Source organism: Ambystoma mexicanum, chromosome 1p, assembly GCF_040938575.1.
Source record: "Ambystoma mexicanum isolate Mex_15411 chromosome 1p, UKY_AmexF1_1, whole genome shotgun sequence".
Lineage (NCBI taxonomy): Eukaryota > Metazoa > Chordata > Amphibia > Caudata > Ambystomatidae > Ambystoma > Ambystoma mexicanum.
Window position 1 is genome coordinate 1,052,057,219 of NC_090921.1, and position 13,857 is coordinate 1,052,071,075.

The window sequence follows — 13,857 nt, forward strand, 5'->3', positions numbered from 1 at the left end:
AAATGGGAATGGGGAAAGGCCATGGTTCAATGGAGAATTACCGCCCCGCCAACCTTGGAATGGGGTGGTAATTCCCCATTGAACCATGGCGGACCCGTTACAACACCGGCACCAACCCTGGTGCTAATAGCGCCATGGATTAGCGCCGGTGTTGTAATGAGGGCCCATGTCTGTAGTCTACCTGTGTGTGTGTGTAACTAATCTAAACAGTTTTAGACAGTGCTCATACATATTTCTTAAAACAGGAACGCTAATACATGTTTCGGCGTGCCAGTGTTTGCGGCATCTATGTCGAGCCTTCCTCAGGGCAGACACACCTCATGACCCTAGCGGGGAGGGAGGCAGAAATAGGATACATGGATGTATGTGTTTCATACAAGACACAAACATTTTTTACAAAAATTATTATTACTGCTAACCAATTTAGGAGGCAAGTATTCACGCAATACTCACCCTGTACATCAGACCGGGGTATGCAGAATGTGTGACCTCGTTTCCAGACACGGGAATTCCTATGGGTGGGGTGGACTGGCTCTTGCTGTAGACAAATTATTTGTCTGGTGGAGGGCCCAGTACTTGTGGGAACAAATGGAAACATACCCGGGCTAGGTCAGTCCTTTACAAATATATGGTAAAATGGTAAATGCATAGTGCGCTAGAGGCAAGAAACAGCTTTTAATGAGTAGACCAGTTTAACAATGGCAGGTGTGCTGTCTATTCAATACTTTGATCGTGGTTCTGTGGACCATGGGTGTAAAGCATTGAAGTCTTTTTTCTTTTGTCTCAATTGTTGCAATCCAGGATGGACAACAGATTTTGGATAGACAAATCCCAGATCTCTGAAGAAAAAAGTGGAGGACAGAGAAATGGGTTTTTTCTGGTTGAGAGAAACGGTTCTCAAAAAAGAAACCTTGATCAGTCCTCACCTATTTCATTATATTAGTCACATGACTGTCTCTGTATATTGGCAGGCGGCTAATGTTAGAAGACCCTGCATCAGTGGATGTGAATCCATTTCACTATACCACCACTGTAATAAATACATTTACGATAAATCATGCTGTGCTAGAAAGTCTGCTGATTTTGCTGTTAATAGAAAGAGTATTATTCTTTAAAGTGGTAATGTATAAATTGCCTCCCTGCGCATGGGTTCTTGAATCCCTTTTTGTTTGGCAATTGTGAAGTATGTTGCTGCTGTAGCCCTGGCGTGATGGAGCACAAGGGTTACTGCGGTAAAACCAAAAAACCTTAGAAGTTCGTCAGTTATGGTAAGCTAAGCAACCATAACTCACGCCACCAATGTGCACTGGTAAGACTAACACCCAGGGCATCGATGTTGTTGAGTCTGACAAGTGCAATGTTGCTATTTTTTTTCACCGCGCTGTCCGCGGACCCCAAAAAAGTCAGTGAATCCAAGATGGCGGCCATTTCAGGAAAACCGATGCATTTCACTTTTTCTCACCACCCAATCAGCGGCCGTGTCCCGATGTCTGTGGACCATGCAAAAGTCTGCACATTTTTCTGGTCAATCAGAGGCCAGTCTGCGCCAGTCTGCGGCCCGAACAGGGAAGTGAGTCAGCGAAGCTGACGTAGATATCACACATTTTTTTGCCTTACGTTTTGGTCATTTAACAAAAAACTACTGGACGGATTTACACCAAATTAACAAAAGCACACTTTCCGGACCAAGCCGACGCTCCTGTCGCAAATTTGGGGATAATCCATCCAGAGGTTTGGGCTGTAGGCGTGACCAAAGTTTTTTTCCCATTATGTCTATGGGAAAAAAGACATTTTGGAACCCCCCTATGATTTTGCCCCCCCTTGACCAAACGTCACCACACTTTGCATACAAATTGAGAGTGGGCCATATACTTTATTTGCAAAGTTTAGTGATGATTCGTCCAGGCGGAGCAAAGTTATAAGCCACCCAAAAAGTGCTCTTCCTATGGGTTTAGCAACTTAACCAAAACTACATGTCCGCTACCGCAGGCCATGTAATCAATATTAGTAATATCACTGGATATCCCTTATCTACTAGGCACACCTCGAATCGCCTCTAAATATGAATAGTACCAATTATAGCAGAATAACAGCAGCAAGTTGGCCTATGAAACATTGCATGTTGCTACATAGACCCCCTGATTGGTTGGCATTCTCTCCCAACCTTGGACATTTGGCTCGTTGGCAGTACGTAAGCAAAACGAAACTCTGGTGCAGACAGCAACGTCCGACTACTATCTACTTGCCCAATTAGTCCCTCATCTCTGGTCAGTCAGGCCCTAAGCCAAGCCTTCTCCTTTATAGTTGACCTTGTAGCCTGTTCTGGGACGTTCAAGGGACTGTGTAGGTACGCCATTCTTTGTCTAGAGCTTAATGAATAGCCCTTGTTTTCAACTTCTGAATATTTTGGAATGTCTAGTAGTACAGTGATATGGCTTTGTCTGCTGCCTCTGGGGATAGTGGTGGTAGGGTGGTGATGGTCAACCTGCAAGGGGTGAGATGAAACATATTAATTTTAAGTGAGAAAAAACCCATTCCTGTGATAAGTTTGGCTTTGGAAAGTGATGGAAGTGCGTTGATAACTAAGGGAATTAGAGCGTTGTGCGAACATGACCCACGCATTGAGGAAGTGAATATGTGCGGTAGAATGTATTGTGCACTAAATAGTCACCAGAATGATGTGTGCAGTTCATAAGGACATTATTGAATAGGGAGCAAAGTGGAGGAACACCTAAAGATGTGGCTACAAAGGAGGACCTATGATGAACAACGACCAAGCGGCACACCAAATATTCTTGTTATTTTCAATCAAACCTTTGGATCAACAACTTTGTGACACAGTAATTTGTCTGACCCTGTCAAGGGGGAGAGGGGTCACAGATCCCAGAGAGGATGTGGGGGTATTGAGAGGAGGGTCTGTACCTGGCTACCCAGTATGCATGGAACCTTGCATGTATATTGGTGCCTCTGTCTCTATGCCTGTTAGCCTCTGTCCTGGCCAGGTTCTCAATTTCCAATGATTCCCACAAAGCTACAGCTACCAGGATACAACAGACCCTTCAGGAACCTGACATGGATTGTGGATCCAAGGAAGTAGAACAACATAACAATCCGGACTACAAGTTTCACAATGCACTTAGGCCGAATGGACAAGATCTGGCCTAGAACAGGGGAAACGGGCTGGTTACCAAAATCGGAATGGAGTATACTTCAACCTTCAGAAGCTGAAAAGGGGACCAAACACCTAGCCCCACAAACTCTAGACTGGTTATAGGGGAGCTGTGGTGCAGTAGCAGAGGATATGGAACCAACAGGGAGCTGCCCAGGCGTAGGGAGAAAGAGACCAGGAGAGATCAGTTGGAGGATGGAGATAGGAGAAGAGGGGAGAGATCGGTAAAAACCGGGAATGTAGAGCGAGATGGAGACAGAGGAAAGTGAGAAAGAGTTTAAGATCTGCCATGTAGAGGAGAACGGTGCCAGGGCAACGAAATTGCCCTCGCTAGGTCCTATAGGAAGTCACTGAGGGAATCAGTTTGGTAAGGCCGCAGCCTAGAGGTCCTCCCTGGGTATAGGGATAGACCCGGACACTAGGCATACCCTGGCTCTAGTGAAATTGGCACTGAAGTACGATCAATGGAACTGTGGAGATTGGGCTAGGTAAGTGGGAGCCCCCTCAAAGGTTGAGGGAAAGATATATAGAGATCCCACCTAGACTGCAAACCCCAAGTCACACATTTTTAAAAACTTATTTTTTGTAGTAAAAACTGGAAAACATATTCGTCCTAATTCACATAATCATTTTATAATGGCAATACCCCCATTGGAAAATGCTCTGTGAATCAGGGCCACTGTTTCTTGTAATTCACTGGGCACCTTGTCAGATTCATTAAATTCATATATTCATAATAACTTTAGTGAGTTATAATGTGCAGAGAACAGCTCTGATGCCGTGGTAGTCAAGATTTCAAATCAAACCAAAGTGAACCATGACACGTTGGCCTGTTGTTTTTTAAAGCCAACAGGCGTTTCATTGAGAGTCCACCTTTTATTGGACTACCTGATAATAATAATATGCTGAGATGGTAAGTTTCATGCGCTTCCAAAGACCCATGGACTTCTTCAGCAGATGGTGGTCACACAATGAAATGATAAATACAACTGGGAAAATAACTCCAAGATTGGTATGGATGGGAATGCGGAGATGCTAGCCTGAAAACAGACACATGATATGATATGGCATTTATAACGCGTCTATGCACAAGTGTTTCAAGGCGCGGCAAGGGAGGGGGAATAGAGGTAAAACAGACAACAATCCTACTAGGCCAGGTGTCATTATGATTGTGCCAGTGCATGGAAAGGGGGAAAGTGCAGTGGGGGGGCAGTGCAGTACATGGGATAATAAAATAAACAATAAGTAAAAGTACAGCCGGCAGGTGGCAAGTGCAAGGGTAAGTGCAGACATCAGGTGTCAAGTGCTGGTAGTGGGACTGTAGGGATACAGAAAACAGTCCCCAAGTGCAGGGGTTGCCAGGAATGCAGTGCAGGAGTGTGAATGGCAGGGGAGGGGGACCTGGGCACGAGATCAGAGGGTGGCCAGGCAAACCAGTGCGGTTTCAGGAACAGCCAGGAAGTCAGCAGGGCAGAGGAGGAGAAAAAGCAGAAGCAAAGAGAAAGGTTTGAGGTGCTTCCAGAACCGGAGATGATTCTCCTCAAGTTTCAGGGAGAAAGGGACGCCGTTCCAGAGGGATGCCCCAGCCGAAGAAAGAGATCTACCACCAACTTGAGGGAGTTGGAGGCGGATGAGCGAAGAACTCGAGAAGGAAGATATTTAGGAAGAGGGAGTTGAATGTATTGAGGCCCCGGGCCCCAGAAGGCCTTATGGACAATGCAGAGGGTTTTGAACTTCATCCTCGCAGCCACTGGGAGCCAATGCAGAGATCCATTGGAAAAACAGTTCTCAACATCAGGGATGGGGAAAATACATTTTTATGAAAATCAGGGCCGCTTTCTTCACCAAATGTTTGGCATTTAATGCATCCTAATACTTAAGTGCACGGCTAGTCTTATGAGTGGGATCTAGAATGAAACAAGCATTGATGGGGGATTGTAGTGAATTTCCAAATTGTAAGCTACAAAGACATGGAGTTTAAAAACGGATGTTATTTTACACCTACCGCACACAGTCTGAAGTTGTTCACATGTACAAAAGGCTTGAATTTCCAGTGCTTGCCTTTAACCAGCCGCGGTTTTTACAATGTTTATCTGCTTCTTTCTGGCATCCACACCCAAACAATTGCCTGCAGCGGTTGCAATGCCCAAATCTGTCTAAGAATAGCACACTGCACCGGTGTTCAAGCTGAAACACAGGGGCATTTTTTTTTATAGCACCTCAGTGCTCTATGGGGGTCATACGGTAGGCCAACCAGAGTTAGCTATGTCTAAACCGAGAAGGCTAAGGTGAGTGTGCTCTATGCCCCTGACTCTGAGAGCCACCTTTAAAGAAAATGCAGTGGTTTTACAAAACCATGAGCGGTGCCCTCAGTACTTTGTCCCCTCTCCCCTTGCCAGCTTCCTCCATCTCAAAACCCTCATCCCGCCTCCCGGACCACCTACGCTCCCGATTGGCCAGAAACTTAGACCTCATCCCCATAAGAACAACCTGTCCAGGGCAGCCCTCTGTCTGGCAGCCCCAGAGCCTAAGGGCGGCTCCTACATTGGCGGCTCCAAGATGTGTCTGCAGGTATCCGTGCAGGGGAAGCCAGTGGCCAGCTGTCAACCAGCACCAACCACCAAAGTAAGTGTTGCATCAGTGCAGGGTAGAGCAATTACCCTACTCTAAAAACCCCTGCCATTCTATATTACCCTACCTCGGGATGGTGATTATTAGCATGTGCTACACTTAGATGGAATTGAGATTATTAGTATACGCCTCACTTGGATGGAATCGTTATTATTAGGACATGCCACACTTAGATGGAATTGGGAATATTAGCATGTGCCTCACTTAGATGGAATTGTGATTACTAGCATATGCCTCACTTAGATGGAATTGTGATTACTAGCATATGCCTCACTTAGATGGAATCGTGATGATTAGCACATGCCACTCTTAGATGGAATCATAAATGTTAGCATGTGCCACACCTAGACGTAATCGTGAACACTAGCCGGCGTCGCTTCCAGATAGGATTGTGATTGTCAGCATGTGCCACACTTGGATGGAATGGCAACTGCCAGCATATGCCACACTTAGATGGAATTGTGAATGTTAGCACGTGCCACACCTAGACATAATTGTGAACATTAACCAGCATCGCCTCTAGACGTAATCGTGAACATTAGCCGGTGTCGCATCTAGATGGGATCGTGAAAGTCAGCATGTGCCACACTTAGATAGAATTGTGATTGTTCCCATATGCCACACTCAGATGGAATTTGTAAATGCCAGCATTTACCACACCTAAATATAATTGTGATTTTTAGCATATGCCACACTTAGATGGAACTGTGATTATTAGCATATGCCACACCTAGACCTAATCGTGAACATTAGCCTGCGTCGCATCTAGATAGGATCGTGAATGTCAGCATATGCCACACTCAGAATTGTGATTAGCATTTGCCCAATTAACCAATCCACTAATAATTTCACCCCTGTGCATACACCTCTCAAACTCTAACCAAACACAACCACAAGCCTATAACACAACAATCCGCACAAACTTCACTACACTGCATCAACAAAACAAACCACACATAGACTCGCACAACAGCACACGATGACTACCGACTGGAAAACACTCCAAGCCCAGCCAATGGAGTTAACTGGTTGAGGCTGCCAACAGCACATCACTGCTCTCTTGCACTTTTCCAGCTCATTCCCACTAACTCACCCCCCCCCCTCTTTCAGAGCCGCTAGAGCGCCAGGGGACCACTCTGGTGGTGATAGTGCGCGGTACAAATATCCTTTAACATTAACTTTAAAATAAAGAAAAAGTAGTAAGGTATAAGGAACCTATGACTTTACCAAAGTTGTTGAGCCAAAGCATGGATTATATTACATAATTGAATTCCAGCACCAGGTGGAGGTCCATAACAACTTTGCGGTGGCACAACCTAGAGTTATGAACGTACAGTTGTAAAGTCTTTGGAAGTGGTGCAGAGTTAACCAGCAACCCTGATTAACTGGGCACTAATTATTCAGTAGTTCGTCCACGGCAGGCGCTGAAACTGGGCCTCTATTTCTGATGTGGGTCAGAGGTGAAGCAAAGCAGACAGGAAACGCATCCATCCATTGCAACACAGGATGCGATAAAGACGTCATTAAAAAGGGTTCCAGGTGTTTTCGTGACCGGTCTAGTAAAAATGAGCAGCAGAGAGGTGAAACGATAATCTTGAAAGCTGCCTTTTGTATGTAAATGGTAAATAGCAGAGTTTGAAAATATGAATACTGTTATATTTCATGGGAGAAAGTACATGGGTGGCAGTCTTGGGTGTGAACATTCGTTCTCTCTTCGTTATCAATTGAAATAATAGTAATGCCAGGTTTTTATACAGCGCTTAAGGATGGATTGGTCCTGCTTCAAAGTGTTGTAATAATAGCTGCTATAGAGCAATGCAATGGTGTGCAGTTTATAAATAGAAATATATGGTCCACGTAAGTTGCATTGAGTAGGTAGAAATGGGGGAGTGAAGGGTCGTGGTATTATTTTTGATCGGTCAACATTTTTGGTATAAAAAAAAAATGTGAGATTTTCCTCTTATTTGAAATATATAAACTTACACGAACACATTTTGTACACAAACTGATCAGTCCAATTATACATCCCTTCATTAATAAACCTAACATTAGGAGTAGCAGTAAACCTATCAAACCTAAAATTATACGAAATGAGCCACATTAAGCACAGCCAACCTTACTAACCTCTTTTATTCCTATGGTTCCTAATGTAGTCCAGAGATGAAAAGATGTGATCTATTTTCTCTACATAGTAGGTTTGCACAGAAGTTGTAAACATGATCTATTTTCTAGACATGGTAGCGTTGCGGAGAAATTGAAAAACATGAGCTGATTTCTCTACATGTGATAAAAAGGATAAGCCTGGATGAAGTCTGTTTACACTCTCCCCGTAACAATGGGTATTTACCATCACTATAGGTTCTCATTCCTTTAGCTTATAAATAAGGTTGAAGGGTTTCACTGCTTAGAGCAGTGGGCATACAACCAAAAAGTGTGTGTGTGTGTCATACACACTGTTTGATATGTGTGAGGCGGGATACCGCACTGTCAGGCAGCCTCGTCCACATGATCAGGGGTGGACTGGGAACTAAAAGAGGCCCTGGAAATAATGACTGGGGACCAAAAGAGGCCCTGGAAATAATGACTGGGGACCAAAAGAGGCCCTGGAAATAATGTCCAAAGTGGCCCCATATGACACATTTTCAGCAAGCCCAATGCTTTTCCTATGAGAACATTTGGAAATACCACACAAAAGAGGCCCAGAGTGCAGAGGCACACCGGGAAATCTCCAGAGTCCCCTATAGGCCAGTCCGCCCCTGCACATGATACCTGCCTATCAGGCAGCATGGGCCAGGAGTTGTATGCAGCGGGTTTAGGAAGCATGATATTGTGCTTAACTGGGGCAACAATGGTATGGCATTGTTGTGACTGGCATCCTAATTCTCTAGACACCTGCGTGTCACGTGCTTGACTGTTGTAACGCAGGAATTACTTTGAGGTTGGCATCACCAACATGCCAATGCGTTTAACAGAGCAATCGCTAGCAAGCCGCTGTGAAGACTAGCATCACCATTGTCTGGGGTCAGTGTAGAAACCAGTGTGCCAACGTGTTTAACTGGTGCAACATTGGCATGGTATTGAGTCTGGCATCACCATTTTCTGGAGACAATGTAGACCTTAGATTTGCTTAACTATCGGCAATGCTGGCATGTCATTGTTGAAGCTGGCATGCTATTGACGGTCTTTGATTAACTGGGGCAGTTTGGAAGGGTGGCCCCCGGGGAGCACGCAGCATGCGGCCCTTTCAGTTTCATAGCAGGCTGTGACAGAAGCCATATGACTGGGTGGTAGGTGGGGTCCCAAAAAAAAACCTATAAGCTCAGGGTCCTCCCCTTTTAATGGATAAGCGGTATTTTATGGAAAGTAGGGTATCCTCATCTCGGGGTACAACCTTGCTCCGCTAGGGGCTCCCGCCCCCTTATTTTCCCCATGATATTATGATATGATGGGTTATTTATATGCGCTTAATACCCCCCGGGGACCGAGCCTGTGTTGCTCCGTGTCATTGGCGTCCGGGGTGAGTGCGTTGCTTCTGGGCTATCCTCCTGATACATGGGGGCTGTTGGTTGAAAGGTAGCCCCCGGGGGGGGGGTTATCTGGTTGGAGATCCCTTCTAGCATGTTGTGGGGGTCATTCAGAGGGCGAGGGTGGGAGATTGGCCCCTCTCCGGGTTTGTTTGGAGTCAGCAGGAGGGGGAAGGGGAGCAATTGGCCTGGGAGAATGGAGGGAGTAGCTAGTGGGCTGGACTAGGGTGGTGCCCGATAAGTGCCCCCCTCCAGGGGTGAGAGGGGGCATAACAACATTATACGGGCAGGTGGGCTAGTCAGGATCAGGAAGGGTTATAAGGGAGCCATGGGGGGGATATGCCAGGATGGGGGGTGCCAACCAAGGAGGACCACAGGGTAGCCTTAGGAGGTGGTGGCAGGAGGGGGCACCGCGGTCTCGGTTTTGTCTACGAGTGAAGGGAGTTGGTGAACGCCATCATCCCTGGGTGCAGCAGAAGGGGGAGGGGCTAGAGTGCCCCCCTACAACAGGAGTGGAAGGGATTAGTTAGTCCCTGGGCCGGTAACGTTGGTGTTGGGAGATGGCTGGAACGACCTCACCTGAATTGAGAGTGGGGAGAGATTTTGGACGGCTGCCACCCACCCCACTACGGCAGTGCAGCAGCGATGGGGTGTACACTCCATGCTACAACGGTTTTGGAGCAAGAGGTGAGTGGGATTTGAACGGAAGGTGCAAGGGTGTTTGGGAAGGATAAGGTTGGTGGGGGGACAGTGATGTGGGAGGGGTATTAGTGGTTAAAGGATATGATTAAATAAATATAAGACACATTAAATGAAGGAATAGGAATAGGAATAGGAATAAATAATAAAGAATAATTATGAAGGAAGAATGGATATCTCAGGTTGGAACAGGTTTGGGTGGATAATAATTATAAAAAGAAATGGCATTTGGGGCCCGGAGGGCAGAGACTGGTGTTTTGAAAGGGATCCTGAGGATGGAGAGAGTAACAGTTGGTAGGAGCCGGGTGGGAGGTCGGGGGCGGCAGCGCGGGATCTGTCTAAGCCCTGTGTCCGTCAGATAGAGCAAGTGCGAGACACAAAGGCAAGGGAGAGTGAGAAGGGGAGTACAATTAGGGCAGCAGAACTGGGAGTAAGTGCACCTAGGGCAACAGGGCTCTGTGTAAGGTACAAGGAGTAAGGGAACTGTTAAGGTTCCAGATACTAGTGTGCGGTACTAAGGGGCATAGTGCATGGGATACAAGATAAATGTGGAGCCCTGGTACCCGTGAGACGTTGAGCGTAGCCAGGCAGCGCAGTATGCAGGTTGTACAGCAGGGGGGGGCGAGAGAGATAGTCGAATTGAAAAGGTAGGTTTTTGGGCCGCTTCCGAACTTCAGGTGGCACAGCAAGTTTGAGAGGGTTAGGGAGGTCATCCCAGAGGGAGGTAACTTCAGAAGAGGGAGTGCTACCACCCACTCTCTGCCTGGCCAAGAGTCTGACCATCAGAAATTGGTGGTAACGGAGGGGAGGGCTTGAGAGGGGGAAGATCATTTTGGTCTATTTTAAGTGAAGATAGGGTTTTTTGTGGTTAGGTTAATGGGGGATTGGTTAAGTGAGAGAAAGTTTAGAGGTTAAAGGGAAACCGGGGTTGGCATACTCTGGCACGAGGTGTAAGACTGGGCACAGAGCAAGATGCAGGGGTGTGATGGTTATAGGGCCCCTCTGGGCCTTGTGGTTTAGGAGCTCGTCGAAACTGCACACTGGCAGGTGTCTTATTACTGGCCAGTATTGGTTGTCCCACTCGGCACAGGACTGGGGTGAGTTAGTCAGCAATTGTTCCGGGTGAAGGGTTGCTGTGCGAGGGGTAGAGGTGACAGGGTGGAAATGGTTTACTATATGGAAGAATAGGGGGGAGGAGAACATTATCGGGCAAGAAGTTGGTGGGTTTGCATGAACGGCATCACAGTAATAAGTTATCGTACCTCGTTAGTTTGTGGGTTTAAGGCGAAGTGGGTGGGGCTGCAAATGCAGTTTGGTGACTGTTAAGATGGGTGAACACAGGTCAACAAAAAGTTTTAGACTAATGGTGTAACTGGGATGATCAAAGTTGGGCGAAAATGTCATTTTAAAGGGGGATGTTTGGGGAAGGTTAGGGAGAGAGGAAGGGGAGGAGATGAACATTGTGCGGTGGGGAGTTATACTTTTTTGACACAGGGACGTAGAGGAGGCTTTGGGAAAAATAAAGAAATAATAAAAGGCGAAAAGGCAAGAGGAAAAGAAGGGAAAGGAATTGAGGATTTACAAAATAAAAGAACGAAATGGTGAGGTGCAAAAGGGCTATAACAGGTGTTGCGCTCGGGTGAAGGAGCAGAGGAAGAGGGGCACACAAGGGTGAGAGGAGAAAGCGGGCAGTGATTCTACGTGAAGTAGCAGGGGCTACATGGTTGGCACTGCATGGGCGGGGGTGCATGGTTGGCCCCTGGTGCAGTGGGGGGAGAACGGTGTTGAGTTGGAACTGCATGGACTGGGGTACGGGGATGGCCCCTGGTGCAGTGGGGGGGGGACATCAAGGATATAGAACATTTGCAAGGGTGAACATGGTGGCGCAGTGGCTAAAGGAAGATCTGTGGGTCACAAAGGGCAGGCACAGTGGAATTTCAAGGGCACGGATAGAAGAAGCGTGTATGGCAATGGAAAAGTGGGGACAGTGTGTGGGGCGTGTGGTGGAGAGCAAGGGAGCAAATATGGACAAGGGTGATCACAGGGTTACATTGACAGAATGGGGAAGGGGTGGAGTTACTGTGTGGGGGGGGTTTAAACTGCATTGATGGAGGGAGCAGGTACTGCCCCCGGTGCAGTGGGGGAGCAATAAGGAAGGGTGCTGGGTAAGGAGCAGGGAACAATTGAGTATGGTCATGATGGGTGCAGGGGATTACCCATATAAGGGTGGATAGCCAGAGGATGCTGTTCAATATGCTGGCCCCATACAGAATGAGGTTGGTCTGGTTTACGGTTATTGGGTATCACATGGACTGGCAGTTGAAGTGAGGAATATGTGAAGGAAAGAGGTTAGTTGCGGCATTAGTTGAGGGTACCTGATGGGAGAGCATATGATGGATAGAGGAGAACAGGGCGTGTCCGCAAGACTACTTAATGCAGGTATACCACACAGGTTAGGGCTTTAGTGGGTAAGGAATTTAAATAAGTAAGAGAAATAATAACAGGGGGAGCAGCAGAGGAGTTTCAGGTTTTCAGAACAAAATGGCAGATGGCAGCAGTGGACTGGGGGCAGGTGGTGTCGGAGTGCAGTGAGTAGAGGGGCATGGGGTATAAGGGCAAGAGGGTGTTTCAAAAGGAAACGAATAATAAAGAAAGAAATATGTAAATAAATAATAATTTAAAGAAAAAAAACAAAAAAAAACATGGAAACAAGAAAGATGGTCAAAGGGGCCTAGGTGTTGACAAGGACATGTCAGGGCTCTGAGGAGATGTTGGCGGGGAGAAAAATGTGTTGGAGGGTCCGAAGTAGATAAAAGGGCTTTGGTAAAAATGGGGGTGGGTGTAGCAGGTTAGGGGGGTATAGTTTGGATGAGGTGGGACAAACAAAGTTTGGGGGTGGGGGGTACATAATAAGGGTGCTGGTGCATATTGATAATAGTTTAATTGCAGGAGGTTTGGGCAAAGGAGGGGTCATAGTTATAATAAATAATTAATGAATAAACTCAATAAACAAGGAGGAAAATGAAGGTATTTGACTGCTTGGGAAAGGGAGGGTCAGTGGTGCCTTGTTTAGGAAACAGAGCATGGGGGCAGGCACGTAAAGAATGAGGACAGGCTTTTGACATCTGGGCGGGCGGGAGAATTGGACACCAGGAAAAGTGGTAAGGGGTGGGGTTGTGAGAGTATGAGCACACAGGAAAACGTATGGGGGTGAGGGATTTGCCAGAAAGGAGACATAGCAAGTAGGAGGAGAAAGGTTTCTGAAGTGCAAGGGATTATTGGAGGCGAAAGGTAATATGAGGTTTACAGTGTCGGGTCTTGGGTACAAAAGAGGAGGAGTAGCGTAGTGCAGTAAGGTGGGTTGAGTTTTATTACGTGTGGTGCTTAATTTGTCTTTTCTTTCACAGATGCGGAAGTGGTGCCTTGAAGACTATTATAAGGGACCGGTGAATGTATGCTGGTGTCTCTTAATGTAGGAGTATAAAGGTTTTAGGGCAGTTGGGTATATATTTTTTTTTGTATTTGGTTTATTTAATTAAAAACCTTTACAATTGATTTTCAGACAATTTACATATTAAAAAGAAAATAATTAAAACAATTGGACTACAACATTCAAATATAGTTCTTACAGAGCCTCAAAATTGTTGAAATTGAATATAGAACATTCCTGAACTGCAGACCATGTAAACGTTGACCTCTTACAACATAATAACTCCTTTAAATAGCTATGTGCATTAAGTAAATAGCCTTTGAATACAACATCAAAGTAGTGATTAAATGTAGATTGTAAACTGGCTTCCAGTATATACATTGAATTTCATACTACTTCAGAGT

The 13,857-nt window shown here is 46.2% G+C and overlaps 1 protein-coding gene across 2 annotated transcripts in view; it reads left to right on the plus strand.

Moving 5' to 3' along the window:
- The window catches only part of LOC138447928 (FH1/FH2 domain-containing protein 1-like), a 546,688-nt gene that overhangs the window by 267,181 nt on the left and 265,650 nt on the right, over window positions 1-13,857 (plus strand). The window lies entirely within an intron of this gene.